Here is a 16,904-nt window from a genome sequence, read left to right on the forward strand (position 1 = left end):
AAATATCATTTGTGTCATCCATAAGAATTAAAGCTTTGGCAGCTGAGCCCTGTATTACTGAAAGCAGAGCAAGAGAGAGAGAAATGGCAACGACTGAGAACTGAGAATAATTCTCTTGACTAGTTCAGGACCATTGACCTTTAATTTTGCCCAATAAAACAAATGCTAGGAAGAGGATATAAAAGCGAAGATTATCGCACATCGCTTTCAACATAACCACTTGAACATGAGACAGGAAATTAAGAGTATGTTTACTCTCCTAAATGCAACTGAGATCCTTTGTTTTAGCTTCAAATGTGAACGAGCTCAGCTTCAATGACAAAATATGTTCAAGCAATTCCAAACTCTGCCATTCCAGCACCCTTCCCATCAGAGTCACATAATAACGGGACAGGTATTGGGTTGAAGACTCGGGCTGCACTGCCCTCCTGGAAAAGTCACATCAAAATGCTGGGGAACCTTCCCAGAAAGTCACTGTTTCTTCTCCTTTAGCTTTCACTAGCGGCAGAAACCAGTCCCATAGCCTCAAAACAAAGCTATGGATTTTTAGTCCCTGATTTGTTTCATGTGCAGCTTTTCTACCTAAGCCCTCCAGAAATAACTGAAAAAGAACTGAACATCTCTTCCAAAGCGAACCTTTTTATTTCCTGAACTGATCAGCCTGAAGTAAAAAGCAAACACCAATCTGCTGTGCTTTACAGTCATTGGAGTAGCCAGGATTTGAAAGTTTCATGAATTAATGCCTGAGGATTTTAAGCCTTCTAAGCCAAATCCACAAGTCTGCTCTCTCCGTCACTGTTGCATAACTCAAATTATTGGAGGCATCTGACGGAGGTGAAAGGCTCTGTATGTCCACAGCTGCTTCTGTAAACACAGGCACTGAAAAGCAATCAGTTTCTATTCTTACAGGCTTCAGGTGAAAATCTACTTGCTGCTTACACAGGTACAGCGAAAGGGCATTAATAAACTTGTTCAGTTAAAGAGGCAGCTTTCTCTAGAGCTCGTGGTTAGTAACTCAGCAGCGGGACGCCGGTGCTGGAATTCACCATGGGCACAACTGGTTTTTATCAGTGCAGCAAACAATAGAAGCCATTAGTAAACCAGGCACTTGTGTGGATTTGTCAGTCTCCTCACGTATTGCTCTGTGTTTTGGCAAAGGGCTCTCCTATGCTGGAAAACTAATATAGCAATCCTGTTCCAACACCAGATGGGGCTGAAGCCTAACGCTATTAGAGTATCTTCAGACACATTTGCGGTACCAGGGCTATCATATTTCACATGCTGACTAAATATGTTTCCAGACAAAGCTTTTTGCCAAAAAGCCAGTGCCAAAAGCTTTCTCTCTATGACCTAAGAGATAGAAAGTCTGCCAGACAGAGATCTGCCCAAACTTTAGCCTTTGTTTTATATATGCAGAGTGAAATGTCTTTGTATTCTTTTTGAGCTCTGCCAACATCTGTTGCTTCAACACTTTGCAAGCCCGTATACTGTAAGCAGAAAAATTACACCAAGATCTAATTCTCTTAAAATCAGAGAGTGAGTGGACACACGCTGGAATTCTGTACTCTGGTTAGCTCCTTTTCATCTATTTAACACATAAAAGGAGTAAAGTTACACTAATGAGAGCCTCAATTAAACGCTTGCTTTGAAAAGCTGTTTCTCCATTACATACAACCTCTGAACAAACAATGTGAGCAGAGGGGTTAATGCACGGGTGTGGGTTTTAGGATTTAACAGGGTGATATGATTTCCCCAAATGGCATAAACTGCGCTTACTCTAGGAACTTCTCACAACCCGGACAGTTCCATGGCCTTCCTAAGCACTTTCTGCCAATACTGTTGGGTAGCGCTTAAGAAGCACTCGATTGAACACCTTTTCTGACTACGTCTTTATGTTTTACCACTGGCTGTGCTCACTCTGCTTTGCTCAGAGACACTCATTTGCCTCTACCCCAAATGAGCACTGAGCTCAACACATGAATGCGAACCACAGGACACTTAGCAGAACCACCACACAATGCTCCGCTTGGAGTTCAGACTATGGCGCAGGCGTGGCGCTGTGCAAAAATGCATCCCATGTCCCAGGAGTTCCACATGCACCCATGCAGGTTAAAGCTAAATTCCACATTGACATGTCTGTGTAAAGGCAGACACACATCATGGACAGAGAAGAAACGTAAGACATGTATGGGTATTTTAGGTCTTTCGCTCTTCAGCACCTAATGGAACGGATTTCAGCACAACCATGCTCTCTAACACCATGCTTGACACAGCGAATTGGCTTTGGCACCTGCAGGATGAGCAGTTCCTGCAGCTGTACCGCAGGAAACACACACCTTCCAACAGGAGGAAATGGATCTTGAGAAAACAACCAAAACACTTCCCACTTTGTGCCTCTTCCATACTTTGAAATCAGAAGCGCTCCTATGGTGGAACAGATTAAAGTCACTGGGACCGTTATATGTCTAAACGCGTAATTTGCATTCTGAAATGCAGGCACTTTCTTCATCGCCATCGTGAAACTAAACGGGATCTTTCTGAGGTTTTCCTCTGCCTTTAACGAGAACGCTGCTCCAGCTGCAGATTCCCTCTTGTGAGTCAGAATTACAGCACGAGTGATCAGGAGTGACAACAGAAATGAGATCTTCAGGTACTAACAAAACATAACGCATTCTTCACGGCTTCAGCCCGCGGCTCCCATTGCTGTTAACAGTGGCTGCGGCTTGGTAGGGGGCAGCAGAGCCCGCTGCAGGTGAGGCAAATGCACCCAAACACAGCCAGAAAAACCACCCTCGCATTGCTCCTTTCTAGACCCTAACCCTGCTCTCCAGCACAGAGGTGGTCAACAAGAGATCCGGGCAGTCACGCATCAGATCTCTTCCCTTAGGTCTCTTTCCTAACTCTCTGCTTCCATGACAGCTCACACAATGGCTAAGGAACGGGGCTGCGTACTCTGCTGGAACGAGGAGTTCAGATGGCAGAGCTCACTTCAAGACAATACCACCACCTCAGGTGTTAAACACAAAACCGCATTAAGCTTCTAAAGCAAGCATTAATGGTAAATACATACTATCAACATTGTGCACTTCATCTCTATCTCAAAGCCTTTCATGTAAGTTGCTAAACATAACTATTCAGGATTTATACATGGAATCACCGCAGTGCTAACATTCACCAAGTGAGTCAGTGACAGGAACAAGCACAGACAGACAAGTTCTGCTCCTAATGTGGTGCTGCAGCCAGCGGATCGTGATACTTCATTCACTAAACGGTTGAGTCAGCACAGACAGTTTATCGGCTTTAAAGGCCAAATCACTCTTTGTGTAAATGAGAATAATGCTCCTCATTTCAGCAGATGCACAACTGCACACAGGAGGGCTCAGCCTGGCCCTGTTTCGCTGATATCAGACAGAAACACAAAGGCATGTTTCGCTTTCCAGGTCAGAGGGAGGTGACGACAGGCTCAAGAGTTGCAGCGCAGAAATGAAGAAGTAATCAGCTGAGATAGCCTCACTGCACAGAAATGCAGAAGGATTTTTGTTGACATCATCTTTGTTGAGCGCACAAAGATAGTGATGAACACACATTTGAGGCATTTTCCCTTTCTAAGTAATTTCAGGCTGGCAGGTCTCCTTTAGATGCATGCTGGCTGCATCACAATCAAGGCCTTCTCCAGTAATACTTTATACTAACGTAATCCAATTAAAAGGAACTTAATTGGTGTGCAACATTCCCTACAATTTCAACATTTTAAAAATGAATAGTCTCAGTAAGTACCAGATGGTGACATGCACTAATTAATCAGGCCTGCTCAATGAATGAGCATATTAAAATGAATGCACCTATTAGACATGTGTTTTCAATGCTGCATCCTGCAAAAGAGCTCCCCTTAAATGAATGCCTGCTATATTACAGAGCAACATGCACAAGTGTGCATTTCATCATTTGTACTGTAACACTATCACTTTGATCTCTTCTTAGGTCTCCCGATACTTGGTACATACTTCCTTTTGTTTGTCCTCCTCCATGGAAAAGGCATTTAGCTTTAGCATTGCTACCCATGAAAGCGGGCCTGTAGGCTTTATGCTGCAGAATAAATGGCATTGATCAGCCTTCTTATCAGACACCTGCCCATTAAATTGCTACTGAAGAACCCAGAAACCTCTCCCCATTGACAGGCATGTCCTCAGACTGAAAACAGCAGCAATGGGAATCCAACCTAGGTTTGCTAGGTAGGAGTGCCCAAACACCACAAAACCACTGTGGCTTCGTGGGTTTGTCTGAAGCACTTACGGAGATCCGGACACTCACTGATCATCATAAAGAGCAGTGCAAGACTAACGTAACAGGAACAAAGTGATGCTTATTGTTTGCCAGGATCCGATTTCTGTTTCTTTTACGCTTTAATACAATTGTAAACATTTTAAGAGACCTTTTGGAAAACCTGCACTGCTCTGACTTCACACATAACATCCTGCCTGGGTGGCAATGGGCAAAGAAATGCTCCATCTCCCTGCATGTCAACTTACTGATGCAGGGCTGCTGAGCCATCTACCCCAGGTAACTGGGCCCACAGAGGAATGGGACGTGCTCATTAGGGCATATTTTGTCCTTCATGCCATAAAAAATAATTTCTTCTTAAATTTTACATCATTTGTCCGACTTTCAAGGAAAGCAGCCCCCAAGTGCAGCTAACTGCAGCATCTGTTAGATGCGTAGAATCATAGAACGGGTAAGGTTGGAAAGGACCCTAAGATCATGAAATCCAATGATGGACAGCCAGAGAAGTCACGGTCCCAATTTGAAGGCACGTGGAGAAGAAGCACACTTGTTTGCATTCAGTACCCGGGAGCACTGTGCTTCAAACAGTCCCGCAGCAGGTACTAATGGAATGTAAATTGAGCAAGAAGAAAAGAGAGAAAGATGCTACACAGTACCAGAGTTTGGAAATCAAATCTAACGTATCGACGTAAACACCCGTGAGCGGTGCCCTCAGAGATCCCTGAGCCCTTCACAAAGGTGAATGAGCATTTTCCAGTACCGGCTGTTGTAGAGAGGAGCAGCGACTCCCAGTCTGGTGGAAGATCAAGACACAGACTCTCAAGTGTGATGCCCAGTTCAGTCCCAGCACTTAACTTCACACAAGTTACGCCAGGAAACAAATGTGAAAGTAAATCATGGCAAACAGATCCCGGACTGCCGCAGCTTTCTTCTCAAAGTGGACTAATATTCACTAAACACCAGAGCATTGGTGTGACAGGCCAGCACTGTGCCTGTGGCAGACAGCACAGATGGAAATTTCCATAAATGCTAGGCATTATCATTGCTGTTAAAAAAGCAAAGTTCTATCTTGTTGAAGATAGGTTGGGGGTTTTTAACACCCAGTCAGAACCGAGTGCCCTGGTAACTGTCCAATGCCATAAGATGACAGCTCTGCAGAAAATGCAGTGAGTCTGCAGTGATATTGAGCAATGACCCAGAGGGAAAAGCTGCCAACTTTAGAACCTCTCTTCAGCACCGTGTTGCTGTGCTGCTGAGATTGAAGGGGTATGATGGATGGAGAGGACAACAGAATCACTTCCACCGAAGGACTGAGAGAAAACCTAGTTGCAAACTTGCTACAAGGCAGCATGAAACATAATCAGGGAAACAACTTGCAACTATTTCTGGTTCTAAGCTCACACACTCTATTTTCTCTCCTTAAAAAGAGTTTAAATTACATAAACACTTCATAAAACTGAGTGAAAGAAACCCTTGAATATGTTTGGGTTTTTTTTACCTAAAGCTTGTCAGAATAAAACATGATAGAGATAACCAACGAACTGGAGCAAAACCTGCCTAGGGCTACACAATCTGTAACGCTTCAGAACAAAACAGGCATTTCTTTCCAATTCACCTAACCCAAAGAGGTAATGCCACAGAGCAGGGGAAAGGCAAGAAATATCCTCAGGATCTGCCAGGCTAATCTGATTAGATTCTGCACCACTATATTGAGAACACAAGAAACAATAATAAGAACAAGCTCTCGTAGCTGGTGTTGAGGCCCAACACACCAGCAGCCAAAGCACGTATCTGAATATGAGCTCTTCTGAGTTCCAGTAATTAGAAGAGGTTCTTAACTGAAGAAAACTATTTAAAATATATATTTTTTTTTCCTTTTGCAAAACCAGAATCATCATTTGGCATTAATAGATTTGTAAAGGCCACATACGCTCATATTACAGTGACCCTTCAGACAAGGCTGCACAGTACGGTCTTTAGGGGTGCTTTTTACTTGCACAGAAAATTAGTTTTCATTTTGTACTTTTTAACAGCCCCCCCACCCCCAAGACAAACCAGACTTCAGAACAGTTTGGGCTTACCTTCATTCCTAAAAAAGGCTGTGTACAACATTCCAGGCTCTAGCAGCACATTAAGGGTAAGCACATCAGCTGACAGGAGCAAGCATGATAATAATGATAATGAAGAAAAATCCCCAATTTGAGCACATGTAAGTTTCCCCCGACGCTATTTAAGCAAAATGATGAGAATTAAGGCCTTCACAACATATTCAAATTGCACTGCTATGCCTCTGCCTTGACCAATTGAATTATCTTGGATTTACCTCTCCTGGGCTCACTTGAAATCCTGCCCTTTGATCTTTTCTGCTTGTCGTTTAAGCACTTGAAAACATGCAGAAGAGTAAACTTTACCAAACCTTTACTGAACCTCTCCAGCATGCGTTCACAACAAACAAAATACGAATACCTGAAAAGTATTATACTGCTTCTGTAGTTACAAAACCCAGTAATGGCTGTGGTTAGCCTTCTGCTGAGCACAGCTTGAGCGCGAAGTAAGCGTGTGTCATCATTGTATTATTGAATCCATCAATTCTGCAACTTCAGTTTACTTAAAACTCTCCCTGGGACTACTGCAACCTCTGGCTCCTGATATCCTTATGCTGAGCCCCTGATGCAGCAAAACCCACAACTGCCATAAATATACCGGTTACAGTTTAGCAAAGTAACTTGTGGATAGCAAAATACCAAATAACATCAGAAAGGATATGAAGGATCTTACTGCAAAGTTGCCAAAGGCAAACAAACTCTCTAGTATCAGGAGCAGGCAACTTAGGAGAGAACTGTGGATTGCAGCAGTGTAAGAGGTCAGCTACACTGGAGAAGATAAAACCCACTGCAGAGAAGCCAGTTCTCCCCATTGGACTCAACCCCCTCTACAAGAGCCTTGTGAATTGCTGAATAAGGACTTGAGAGAAATCAGTTCAAAGCTAAAAGCCCATCAGCCATTATAAAAAATGGAGATATTAAGAATAAATGATAAAGGAAGACCAACAGCAGTAGGGTTAGACTGCATAAACCCAAGCACTGTGGAGAAACTCAAGAGCCACATGGCTGAGCTACACATGGAATTGTGGGGTCCCTTATTGGAATCAAGCATCAGCACAGCAAGGAGCTAAGGACAGTACCAATGAAATGCTTCTTTATCAAAACCTCTGTGAAAGAAACCTGTTCTTCCTCCTACCAAACAACAAAATAATGGGCAAAACAGAAATGGCACAGTTTTATCTGTAGCTTTTAAGTTCTCACAATTGCTCACTACAGGACATGCAAATGGTGCAACACAACACACAAGGCAACCAGCAGATCACACGCTTTCATTGCCAGAAAATCAGTGACGTGATTTACTGAATATTGTGTTCAGTTCTATTTACAGCACATCAGGAAGAAATGCATCCACCACAAAAACATCTTAAGGGATGAGAAGCTTTCTGTATTAAGTGAAACAAAAAGATTAGATAGTTTAGTTCAGGACTGAGACAAGTAAAACAGTATTAAATGATGCATCACATGAAGAAGACAGACCGTGTGTTTCCATTTAGTGTCTATCTCAAAAAAAAAAAAAAAGAGCAACAAACCCAATGCAGCATACTTAAATTAGTAAAAAGAAAATTACTCCGTATAAAGTGTGGCGCTGAGATCAAGAGATCAGCTGGATTAGCAAAAACAATCAGATGCTTATATATAGGATGAGACACTGAGAGTTGTATTAGGTGGGGTGAACACAAAGCTTCCACTTGCAGTGCTTACCCAAAGCATCAACTGTTAGAACTGAGAAGAAAACTTGCTCATTCACACTATTCTTTTATTGTCCATGCTGGGTGTTTGGGCAGCGCGAAGGCCCCGGTGCCAGTGCAGAGCCACCACTGCCTGGTGCTGTGCTGCCTGCAAAGGACCAACTAGCCGTCAGCCTCCTCATGCTCCCACATCCCATCTCCTGCTCCACCAGAGGTGCACCAAAGAACCACAGAACACAAGATGTTCCCTTACAGATTCTGGGTCTATACTCCTCCATTCTACCTGCATTATCCCCTCCCACTCTGTGTGGCATGTGCCTCTTGTTCAGGATTTTACCTATGTAAGCCTTCCTCTGGCAAGGTCCTTCTGAAAATCAGTCCCTTTGATAACAACAGGATTCCTTTTTATCTGAGCCTCCTCTTCACTGTCAGTGGTTTTGGTTTAATAGAGCACAATAGCTAAATGGTGAAATATGACAAATGTCTCATTATCTCCTGAAGCCCTTCTCTCCTCCTCCTGTACTTTGTTTTATCACACTTGTGCCAGGCTTATATCACAGTCCTGGAACCATCCTTGTGTTCATTTTGACTTTTTATGACTATACTATCACATTTGATATTGGGCAACTGGGATCTTCGGCTATGAACTGCTTGGGCCAACTGACTGTCCCCTATGCTAGCACATCTTGCAATGATCCACGCACATCCACAGCGATGCATAAGGTGGTGGTAACTGCAGAGGTGAGGAAGCCAGATGGAAGCCTTACAAAAGATGAGAGCTGTTTGGATATTGTCATGCTACAGGATAGAAAAATCAGGAGAAGATGACAAAGGGGTTTTTCTACAACTACCCTAACCAATTTAACTGTTGAAGATGCATATGTTACTAGCTTATGGTGGGAAATACAAAGGAAAATGAGCCACATGCTGGTATCTCATTTGCTTCTGGGTGGAGCAAGTGCCTGGAAAGGGCTTGAATCTCTTTAAAAACTCCTTCAGTTTCCTGTTCCACAGCAACCACCTCCTCCCACTGCCTTCCAGCCAGTGCAGTCATTTTGCCTTGTGCCTTGCATCTATGATCAAAGACAGACATTCTAATTGGAAGATCTCTCTGATAATCTTGAGAAACTGGCTACAGGTAATTCTTTGGCCATCAAAGCTGGTTCATGCAGCTTATTCTCACTCAGGCCACTTTTCTAATTAGCATGTCATTAATTCATCCCAATAAGCCGCTTTACTGCAGTCACAGACCACAGCAGTGAGATGAGCAATGAGCTGGAAGGCAGAAAGTTCATGCTATTACGTTTTACTAGTGTTGAAGTTCAAAAGCAAACAACAACAATGCTTTACAATACATATTCTTAGACAGAAAGTCCTTAGACACTGCCTAGAATCCATCCCCATAACATGGGAAGCCACCACTGACGAGAAAGTGTTAGGTAAAAAGCATCATCATAGGTGAAAGTCATTAAAGGAGGTGGCAGGTACTGAAATTGGGTGCTTGTAGCATTCATGATAAGCAAGAACTGGCTTGTTACTTATTCTGATCAGTAAGCACTGCGCCTGACCATCTTTTAGGATAACGCACCCCAGGACACCGGGACTGTGCTCTCTGCACTTTCTCTATGCGTTACCCTGCACAGCTTTCCACCACACCACACTGTGTTGGAATCCAAAAGGAAACGTAACAGAAAATCTGAATCGGATTTTATCTTTACATTCAGTGACTGGTTTTTGCAGCGAAGGAATTTGCTCACTTTACTTCATGAGCGAAGAAACCACCTTCCTTTTCAAAGAGAGATGTTGAAACTCATCAACTACATAAACCACTGTAATTCTTACCCAGTGCTGTGAGACAAGGAAAGGGAAGAAGGAATCGCCTACTGCTTCTGAGAAAGCTGACTTCTTGCAGGCAACACCTCCCCTAAGGATCAATGTGCTTTGTGGGCAGCAAGAGTATCCAGCCCCTTAAAAGCCAGAGGTGGCTTTTAGAGCAACCCAAAGTAGGGCCTGGCACACGTCCCCCCACTCCCCCAGTCCCTTCTGCTCACAGCACCCCTGTGAGCCCATGGTGCCCTCAAAGCTGTTCCCCCCACCTACAGAGACAAGAGCCACGCTGTCAGAGCACTCACGTACTCATTAACAGAGCGCTGATTACACTTGAATATCACAAGCTTGCAACCTTACACGTCAGGACACAGTATGAACCAACACTGCTGTTGCACTATGAGCAAGCTCTAGGAAAGGAAAGGAAAGCAACAGACGTGTTTGCAGGAGCAGCACTCCTGAATTCTTTTCCTTTAGCTGTTTTTCACAGACATGCTTTCCTTACAGGAGCTGACTGACAAACACGCATTTTGCTACTTGCGCTCAATAGAATCCTGACGTGCAAAGCTTTTTCTCTCCAGAAAAAAGAGAGTGTGAATTTTCTAGTCTTGGACCACTAAAATGACTCAATCTACAGGGACCTGAAGGTAGAAGCACAATCACACCCATTGGAATTCTTTACTTTTCCAACCAGGCTTTTATGACAATGTACTTTATTAGCACACAGGTCTGCTACGACTCCATCACTGTACAGGAATGGACTTCACAATTGGGCAATTGCGTTCTGTCACTACCAACCTGAATAAAATACAAAGGGCTGCTATGGCCTGCCTCGTGGAGGGTCTGGAGCGAGGTTTTTTTCCTGCTGTATGCAACACATTGCCATTTGAACTGAACTAAACAGTGATAAGAACTAGTCTAAGAGAAATGGAGAGACCAAGACCTACTCCCCCATATCCATGTAAGGAACAAGTTGCAAGGCAGCAGCAATACCCTTCCCATGGCTCCCTGCTGACGTCCTGAGCTCAGTCTTTATAGACAGGCCAGAGACAATATTGATACTCCATCAAATGGGGAAAACTGCTCAGGAATCTAAAACGTGCTTCCCCGATACTGCTTCATCAACACTATGCACAAGAAGGTGATGTATGTACCAGGACTCCCAAGTATGGTCCACAGAAGAGACTAAATGCTCACTGTAGTACTTAATCTTGCAATTTGTACAGGAAAAGAAAATCTGTACAGCAGACATCAAAGTTATGGGCTCAAACTCAGCTTAATAACACATAATGGCATCTGTTATGGATATTTAAACAGTACATGGGATCCCAACTGTTAGTGAAATCATGAACTGCGATGGTAATTACAGCAGCCACGCAACACAGTGTTACTCATTACTCGTTTATGCAACACAGTGTTACCCCTGACCCCATACTTCAGTAGTACTACTGGTTCTACTTTGCCTTTTCTAATAAAAAGGGAAAATTGACCTTTTGGTCTTGTCTGTAACACAAGCTGCTCACACCTTTAATGACTGGTGACTCTTAAGAACTGTTACTAGCACCCTTGGACTGTTGCTGTCCAAAAGACAACACGGCAGTCCTGGAGCTTCATACCAGCGACAAACACAATGGAAACAACCCCTTCCTACTCTTGAAAGCGATTCGTCTTCGTGTGGAGTCCAGGCACTCTCCATTTCAGTCCTGAACTCACGCTAACAGGGTGGTCATGACTTGCACAAGCTTCTGAGGGTCTTCACTTCTCTCAGTGGAGTCAGGCAAGCCTGGCCTAAACTCTTTATTCCCACTTTACCATTGCCCATAATAAATACAAGTTATTTGCTCAAGCCTTTGTTCAGTGCAATCAGTGAGCACCTCTGCTTGCAGACTTCCTGCTCGCTCTATTTGCATTTCCCTTCAGACGACTCCTGAAAAAACCCTGACTAATCTTAGGCAAAGATTAACCTGCAGCATTCCATGCTACCTCAGTAACAACCTCCTGCTTACAGTCAGTTTCAGACCTACCACCTATAGGCAGGCCTAATCCACATAACATACACTGCATTGTCACCATTGCGGTTTCTTGATATCATATCAAGAGTGAAATTAAAACATGCTGTATTTAAAAGTTCATTGAGTCTTTTCTATACTTGTTAATGAAGAGATACCTGTTCACAGCTCATTAAAGCTCAGCATCTGGAAAGAAGGTATACACAGGCCTGAGGAAGGACACATGGTTTTGTAAATGCATCAAACGGGCCTTATTGTAAAGTTATTTTCAAAAGCAAAGCTCTTGGTTTGCAATAGCACTGGGCAGATATTCCACAGAAAAACCCACTCTGAGTAATTTGCATTAAAAATGCAAGGTTTAATTTTCCAGATTTCCACAGAGATTTTCAGAAATGTTTTTTGGCATCACCAGAAAATGAATCCTCCTCACGCCACCTCCTAGGGCTGTTTTAGGTTACTCCTACTCAAATCATTTCTCATGTAACAATCACTTGTCAGCTTTTTTAAGTCAGATGCTCTAAAAAGCCTTTTGTTGAAGGCAAGGATGTTAACAGTGATCCCAAAGCTTTAATTTTCATAGAAATTGCTGTATGTCAAGCTCAATAAAGGCAGCAGAACCGTGCTTGGATGCTACAATGCAGCATGTAAAAAAAGAAATCATGAAAGTCAATAGTAGGAGATTTATCAGCTGCTTATCAAGTCTGAATGCACTTGCAGGGCTTGGCCCCTCTGCTGCTTCATACAAATACACTGGGAAACTGAAGCATATTTGCTCTGCACTGTGCAGGTTTTCAAAATTCATATTAATACCAAAGGCTTTGCTACATAAAAGTATTTTTTCTCCTTTTTTTCTGCAGAGAGCAAAATAATTTCCTTACTGTCATATGGCATTGAAGGAACAGGAAGACTGGGGAGATATGTGGAAGGACACACAGAAACTAAGGGCATTTCTCAGAACAGGCTGGTTATAAAGAGCAGCTTCATATAACCTCTCATATACCTTCACCTCTGGCTCTGCCAAAGCAAGATGCTGCCCTATGGTCCCCCGCTGTGTTAGACCCTAGCTCTCTTCAACCTGCAGGTGCCAGGATGCAGCATCACAGCGGTGCTTCTGCTCCCGACTGCCCCTCTGCTGCCAACCCCAGTGCACTTTGCCAAGTGCAGCTCAGTACCAACCTCCTGCACTGCTGCTCCAGCACAGAACCCTTCCAAGTCGGCGGTTATTCAACATGATTAACGAAAGGATGGGTTCGTAATGCTAATTAGCATTGTGTAGTCAGAAGATAGACTGCAGGCCTGTATCTCTCACGTCCTATGTTAAATTTGTTCGCCAGACATAAAAGACTGGTACATTAACCACGGCTTATTTCCACATTTCTCTTTTCAGAGAAGGCTGGCTGAATTGTAATGCACAGAGATAGGCTGAAACACTCAGCAGATGATTTTGCTTAAATCTCAAGTAAGACAAATTAGACAAGATCTTCAATCACTGCCTTGGGATGTGTGGGCGATGGATTACATTTTACAAGGAGCAGCATTTGGGAAGATTCAGTTTTCACTCTTCAGCCACTGTACTCTTTTAATGACATGCTAAAAGTTGGAGAAAGAACTGGAAAGGAAAAGAGCAGAAGACAGACTTCACAGAGATAATGAGATGGCTGCTTGTGAAAGCACGCAACATCATCTTTAATGTCCGCAGTGATGGGCTAAGGAAAGGAAAAAGCAAATTCCTCACACTGCCAGTGCCTTCCCTTTCAGCAATGGGCCCTTCTGCATTAACCAGTTGTAAGATATGAAGCTCTAGCAGCAAGTTCACTGCTTGAGGAAAGGGTTTTATTTCACAGGGTGTGATGGAAGGCGCAGTTTGAGGCTCTGTAAAAGGAATACAGTTAATTCTGCCTCAAATCTCTGTGAACTCTTAATAGAGCAGGATCTGCAGACAAACAAGAGTCTCAAACGGTCCCTCCACCCTTACTGCTTGGTTTGCCTCTTCATTTCCTGGTGCACACTTTGCTTTTACACTCTGAAAGTAAAGTGTAAAGAAGTGAGGAAGAGCTGTCAAACGCTCTTTTTCTAAGTCCAATTTTAATCTTCTCCATGAAGAATGTGACCCAAAATCTCTTGCAGTTATTATTGTCCAAGGTTTGTATTCTTTTTAAGCTGTTTGAGTGGATTTGATAAGTTAGAAACAAATAAAACCTTTGTTTTCTGGTAGCTGCAAACACTGGATTGTTACACCAAGGTTCAGCATTACTATTGCTGCTAAACACACTCAGATCACAGGGGAGTACAAGCTTTTCTCACAGCAGTAACCAAGCTGCAAATCTTACATGTTCCAAGGTAATGTTTCATGTTCATCAGGTGCCTGCCTTCAAAGATTTGCATAGCTCAGAGAGGGATAAAGGTAATGCTGCAAGTATGCAGCTGCAATGGAAATGAAACCTGCTTGTTGATGCTGTCTCTTTCAGTTCTCCTTTTCCAGTCATGAAAGTGATTCTGAAAAGATACACATCACTATCTGAAAGTCAAATATAGTAGTTTTGTAGAGGTTAAAGTCACATAAATAGTGCCACCTTTAAGAATACACCAGTGGAGCTTGCACATCTTAGTGGCAGAGAAGTGTATATTACACATATTTATAAACACACAAAAAAGGAAGACATTTCAATGTTGGTGTACTTCTGAGACCTTCAGGCTGAGATCTACATAAGATGTATCGTGACCAGATAGAAGACAACAGAAAAAAACCACAATACTAGTAATGAATCCCAGGGAAAATTCATGCAGAGGAATTATCCCAGAGAAAGCTGTAAACCTACGGAACATTTAAGACATCTCCATAGAATCCAGTCTATCAGCACACAGCTTGCAACGACACTCTAAAACCCAGCCAGACGCTCCTGGGTACAACCTGTAGCTGACTCCATAGGAGATGAGATGGCTTTGCCCACAGCAGTGGTTTTAGAAGCGATTCCCACTGCTGCCTTCACAGTGGGTCTGCTGCACCAGTACTTACACTGGGAGCACTGCACCACCACACCATTTGGAATGTTCAAAGCAATGTCCATGGTGAAGGGAAGCAGCCAGGGCAGGTTGCTGCAGTGCTTTGGCTGGTGTGAGCAGCTGAAGGAGGTTCCTGTTGGTGTAGTATTGTGTCCATACAGGCCTACGCATCAGGTAAAGTTCCAATAAATAACTTCCAATACAGAAAATAGCACCCAGCTTTTAAATAGCCACTGTAAACCTGCAGTTAATAGAGTAACTTTGTGGACATGAGCATACGCAATTTATGGCAATTTCTTTACTTCACAGAGGAGGAGGGGAGGAGTTATAATACATAATATTATGAGCAAGGAATTTCCAAACCCAGTTCTAAAACAATCTTCAGCTTTGACAAATCCAGCTTTATCCTCCACTCCCTTTTGCCTAAAGTCTTTCTTCTTTCTCCTGTCATCAGACTGCTTATCTTCTTAATCTGATCTAAATGCTTTAAGGATGTCGAGGGGATAAATACTGCGATTAACAGCTCCGAGTTTCCATTTGCTGTTTAGAAATGGGTGCCTTAGACTCTGAGGCATTACACACACTCGTCAGTATTCACAGGATGCACTGTTACCAAGAGACAATACGCAGAGGAACAAGCGGAGACTAAAACAGTTTTTGCATTAACAGGAGGATCCTCCAAGTGGTTTGCAGAGTGTGCTCCAGGGCCCTTCAATTGTTCTGCGGTGTTAGTGTTTCAAGCAGAAAACACTTAAAGCTGTTTCTTCCAGGGCTGAAGTATAAATGCGAGGAGAGTCAGGTATTCATTCAATGCAGGTTACGAGATTGCTACCTGGCAATTTTCTGCAACTTAACTGTAAATGATGCATGAAAAACGTATTCTTATTTCATGTTAAACCACAGGCATTTAAGAGAAAAGGAGGGAACACAGGAAGGAGCTGTGTTTTGCCAGCACCAACAACTGCTGCCCTGCAGCCCCGAGGAGCCTCCAGTTCCTACCAATCTGTGATCAAATTAGTACAGAGCAAGTGCAACTTCAAAGAAATTATGGATACTTTATTATGTGCATTCAGAAAGAGACAGCCATGAAGCATTGCCTTACTAAATGTTATAAAAGTTCTTATAAATATTCATGTGCATTTGTACTCAAAGCATTTAATCATTTCTTCATAAAAAAGGCATGGGGGGAAGGGGAGAGGAAGGAATGACTGCTTCCTCGGTTCCAAAGAGTCCAAGGCAACAGAGAAAACAAACTTGTGCACAAGTGCTTGACAGACCAGACAGCAGCAACCCCAGAAACGTACAAATCAATGAATCTTTTCAGGTACAGTTTTAATATTTTAAGTTGGAGCTGAAAAAATAGTTTCAAACTATATATATATATTATATAATTACATCTTTATATATATATTGAATATAATATTATATATTTGATATATATATATATTGAAAACAATAGTTTGCAGGTCCCAAACTCCTGCCTTTTTGATCACTGGAATTTCTATGCCGTTAGCTTTGAAAGCCAAGATCAATCTGTTGCTTCTGACGTTTGTTTGAAGACAGACTTAGCTGCCTGTACTCCTCTGCATTTTCAAGTCCCCGCTGTCAGAGATGAACGTCAACAGCACCAGATAAACACGGCTGCTTTGTGAGCTCATTCCATCCATACACAGCCATGGTGAGCTGAAATAGCGGGGCTGAAAATCCTACCATCGCCCCCTGAAAGGACTGTGTTTCTAACTGTGCTCCAGGGCATGCAGCCTCTTGATTAAGCCGCTCTGAGTTCAAGTTTATCAATACTAGTGTAAATTAATGTAGATGACTATAAACATACTGACAATACAAAAGCCTTTTCACAAGTGGCTTCTGCACAAAAGAGAAAAGATTGCCAACCAGCTTTGACATAAAATTTTAACTCCAATATAAAAGCTGAAAGATGTAGAGTAGTGGTATCTGAACCCGCAGAAATCACACAGGCATAGACAGCGGTG

General features: G+C 42.9%; 1 protein-coding gene across 3 annotated transcripts in view; it reads right to left on the reverse strand.

Moving 5' to 3' along the window:
* Nucleotides 1-16,904, reverse strand: part of PEAK1 (pseudopodium enriched atypical kinase 1) — a 113,874-nt gene that overhangs the window by 38,165 nt on the left and 58,805 nt on the right. The window lies entirely within an intron of this gene.

The sequence above is a fragment of the Lathamus discolor genome, chromosome 8 (assembly GCF_037157495.1).
Source record: "Lathamus discolor isolate bLatDis1 chromosome 8, bLatDis1.hap1, whole genome shotgun sequence".
NCBI classification, from domain to species: domain Eukaryota; kingdom Metazoa; phylum Chordata; class Aves; order Psittaciformes; family Psittacidae; genus Lathamus; species Lathamus discolor.